The sequence below is a fragment of the Protobothrops mucrosquamatus genome, unplaced genomic scaffold, assembly GCF_001527695.2.
Source record: "Protobothrops mucrosquamatus isolate PMUCROS unplaced genomic scaffold, P.Mucros_1.0 scaffold6818, whole genome shotgun sequence".
NCBI lineage: Eukaryota > Metazoa > Chordata > Lepidosauria > Squamata > Viperidae > Protobothrops > Protobothrops mucrosquamatus.
Genome location: NW_015392633.1, coordinates 3,508 through 8,138, shown reverse-complemented (window position 1 = coordinate 8,138; position 4,631 = coordinate 3,508).

The following is a 4,631-nucleotide window of genomic DNA, read 5'->3' as shown; positions in this document are numbered from 1 at the left end:
GTCCCCGTCCGACCCACACACCCAAACAGCCAGCCGAGGGTTAAAGACTTCTCCAGACACCACTTCACAGATAAGAAACTTGGCAGCAGCTCCGTAGCTGCCTGCCAAGACCTTTTACTCCAAGAACACAGAAACAAAAAACAATACACACAGTTTAAAGCCACAGCAAACTACTTCGCCAGAGATTCAGCTTTTGTCCATCACAGAGGTCCAAATGGCCACCACCACCCTTATATAACCTGTGGGGTGTGGTCCAGTGACTCAGCTTAATCTCTGGCACACCTCCTTTTCTGCTGTGCACGCTTGTCGCGCCTACGCTGGCGTGGATCCAGCCATAACGCCTCTTCATCACTCTCCGAAACACCTGGCTCCTGGTCAAGCTCTTCTCCGTCGGGAGACACCGGAGGCATTGCCAGGGAGGAGGGTCCTGGAGAGGGAGGCCTGGCCATCTCCTCTCCTTCATGTTCGGAGCCTTCTTCCTCCGATAAGAGGGGCTCACAAGACGGAGCCACAACACTGCACAACCCCACTACTCAGCTACTAAATCTGAATATCTTAACACGATCCATTTGTATCAAAGCCAGGATCCTGGGATTCTCTGTCCTAAAACAGGGACTGATTTGATCATATTTGGAAGACCTGTTGCCATGTGAGGTTGTCATGCTTTGATTCCTGATGCGTCGGCAATGTCTTTTGGTTGGATCCAGAAAGGGTACCATCTCTGTTCCTGCTCCTCCTTTTGGAAACAGGGCAATAATCTCCCCTCCCTGAGATTTGGTTAGTCCCAAATAGAGATGGGAAGGCCTGGGGGAAAAAACCCAGATAAAAATGGGGAAAAAACAGGGGGGGGGAGTTTTTCCTGTTTTTTTTCCTTTTTATTCCAAAACCATTTGGAAAAAACTGAACAAACTGTTTTCCCCCAATTTTTCTGGTTTTTTTCCCAGGCCTTCCCATCTGTCTTCTTTTTGGAGAACATTAAAGTCCTATTCCCCCCCCCCAGACCTTGGAAACCCTTTTTCAGATTAACACATTTTGTTAAAAGGCACCAGCTTTTGCAATATGCATCTTTTGAAGTGAGGTCATTAAAGCTTACGCCTTCCCATCATTGACCGGCTTCCCCTGGGCTTTTCTCCTAACATCTCCTCTTTTTGCTCTCTCTTTCTGCAATCTAGGATTCAGGAAAGAAGAGGATGATCCTAGGAATGACCCTTCTTGTGAGTAGAATTATTACCAAATATTTTTGTGTTTTGCATGCGAGAATCAAAGTCCAGGTTGTGAAATGTATCTGAGAGCAAATGCAAGCAAAGATGTCAGTGAGAATAACGGGCGGGTAGGATTGGGGAACAGTCCAGGTTCAAAAATTTTTCAGCCTGCTATAAAAATATTATAGGCTGCCTGGAGCCCTTCAGGTAGGTTTGTCTGTTTAGATTTGTATCCCATCTTTATTATTTTATTTTATTACTGTCAAGGTTTCAACTGACGAACCCAACCAAGCAAACACCTTCGAGAAATTCCAATCTCTTAATGTAAAACTTTATTGAGTACCTCATTTTGGCACACATGAAAGCAAAACCAGCTCTGGCAATATCCCTCCCAAACCCATATAGTAAAAGCATGGAATTCTCCTTCCTCCCTCTGGGTCAGGTCGCGTTGCCCAATCAAGTAGAAAAATATTGTTATGAGAAAGTGTCTCTGGGTCTGGTCAAACACCTGGTGCAATGTCCTTGAGTCTCACGGTCTGGCTTCTGAATCTTTGATGTCTGCATTCCAAACCCTTCCTTTCTGTCCTCCCCCCCTCCCCGGAGTTCATTGGCAGCTGAAAAGCAATAATTATGCAATAAATTAGCAATAAATACCTGCAAAATCATGCTTCGAAACTTGACAATTACTTTATATTTATTTATTTATAAGTAACTCATTGTGGGGGACAGACATAGTACTCTTCCTCCTTCTGTTTTCTCCACAACAACAATCCTGTGAGGTGGGGTGGGTTGAAAGAGAGAGTTACTAGTCCCTCATGCCTAAGGCGGGACTAGAATTCACCATTTCCTGGTGATTGGCTGAAATTCATCCAGCCTGTTTTCGTATATAAGGCGGGACTAGAACTCACTGTCTCCTAGTGTCTAACCTGGTGCCTTCACTACTAGACCAAGCTGGTTATACACTGGCACCCCTCCAATCAGCTTCTCTGCTGTGACTACTTGGCTCCAATTCTGTCTTTTTGGACCCTCAGCTTTGAAGTAGGAGAGATGAGGGAAGGAGCCGGGAGCAACTTTGACCCCAGAAATGGAGGTTCTCCCTGAGAAAGGATGGGGTGAGGGAGAAGGAGATCTGGAAGGAGAAGGGGGCAGATGGCTGGGCTGGAGGGAAAATCCATCATGGTGGTGGTACTCAGGGATGGAGGAGAAGAGAAAAAGACAAGTCTAGAACAGAGGTGAAGAACATATCCAGGAATTCATCTCCTCAGGGAAGTGACCCATCAAGAGGGAGCAGAAGCTTCCCATTATACAACTAGATGGGAACTTCCCTGTTTTTCTCCCTTTTGCAGCAAAACAGCTGCCAGTTCTGACCAGGTTGAACTGAATGTTGGCACTGGAGAAGGAGAGGAGTTTCTCTCCCACAATCAGGGATTTCTGCAGCCTCTTCTGGGAAGGGGAGAGCTGTCCCCAGATTGTTGAAGAGCTCATTTTGGAAGCCTTAAGAAGTAACAGACGATTGTGGTGTTGTCTGCTGCTCCTTTTCTGGTCTCCTGTGAATTGCAGTTAAATAAATTTGAGGGCACCAAATCAAGTTCAGTTCCTGATGACTGAAGGCTTCTCAATCTCCTTAACTTGGTTGATTTTGGTCATTTCTGCCTTCTCATCTTTTTCTATAGATAGACCTCCACTTATGACCAGTTGCTGAGCAACCGTTTGAAGTTACAACGGACCTCCTCAGAGGTACTTACAACCAGCTTCCAAAATACTAAGCTAAGGGCTGTCCATCTTCCCCCCCCCCCCATCTCTTCATAGCACTTATGGCTGTTTGCGGCTTCCTGCAGCCACATGACCATGTTTTCCTAAAGGTGCTTTTTCAGGAGGCAACTGGACTTTCTTGTTTTTCTTTGAAGATGTTTTGCTTCTCATCCAAGAAGCTTCTTCCGCTCTGACTGGATGGTGGGGAATGGAAGGATTTATACTCCTTACAGACAGCTGGTCATTTACATTCTTTTAGAGAGTCGTTGAGGCTACTTGGAAGAATGCAAATGACCAGCTGTCTGCAAGGAATAAAAATCCTTCAATTCCCCACCATCTGATGAGAGCTGAAGAAGTTTCTTGGATGAGAAGCAAAACATCTTCAAATAAAAACAAGAAAGTCCAGTTGCCTCCTGAAAAAAACATTTTAGAATAACCATGACCTGGATGACTGAGAATCTCCATAGTCACGATCACATTTTGTGATGTTTTTGTCGAAAACCAGCATTTACTTGCAGTTTTCAGCAAAACCAGCCCATGGTGAACAATTGGCTGCCTCAAAAAAAAGTTGTAAAATTGGTCACATGGGTGACCTGTTTTACGACCACCATGACTTAGGAGCATAATGGACGGACTCCATTATGGTCATGTTGGAAACTCCCTCTACCTCCCTCCCCCTTGTCAAGCCAAAAGATTTTATTTTGAGGGGTCCTTGATGTTCTCTGAGCTTGCTGTCAGCAAACGAGACTCCTTACTAGCACTGATGATGTTACCTAGTTAGGTAATGAAACATCTGCAAGAAAACAAGCAAGCTCAGAGAGCACCAAGGACCCTCTCAAAGCAATGTTTCTCAACTTTAGTAACTTTAAGATGTGTGGACTTCATCCCCCAGAATTCCCAAGCCAGAGCTACAAATATACTCCTTTATTGGTACATTTTATTTTATTCCACCACCTAAATAAAACCCATATTAGTTTGAGCTGGGGGACAACTGATCCCAAGAAGAAAGTCAAGGTCAATTCTGGTTAGTCAGAGTCACACTCCAGCTTGAAGTCACTCACCAGGATAGACCTTGGTCTCCTGGGTTGTCCTCATCCAGGAACAAAAGTAGATGTTTTTTTGTCATTGCAGGTCTGTCACTTTAATGTCCTTCTGCAGTGCTGAATTGATCATTGTTTGTCCTATGTTTTCTCCGCAGTCTGAAACGATGCTGTGAATTGAGATGGAAGCACAGGAAACGTTGGCTCTTTGTTCATGTCATGATGTCAACTTCCTGGCTCTGGCTGAGCTATTCGGACTGCAATTGAATTGATGAAATGTTTGCAAATGTATTTGGATGTTTGTAAGCTTTTTAACTGCTCGGATATTTAGCGAGTAGCAAAGTGTCCGCTGAGTTCAACACAATGTGGTAAACAAAACTGTTGAAACAAGGTGGCTGTATTCACAAAGCTGTTATGGCAGAAGAAGTAAATATATGGTTTAAGGTGAAGGCCTGCTTGATACAGCAAGCTAAGATGAACCACTTGAGTTAGAATAGAATAGAGCTTGAAGGGACCTTGGAGGTCTTCTAGTCCAGCCCCCTGCTCAAGCAGGAGAACCTATACCAGTGATGGCGAACCTTTTAGAGACCGAGTGCCCAAACTGCAACCCAAAACCCACTTATGCATCGTCGGGTGC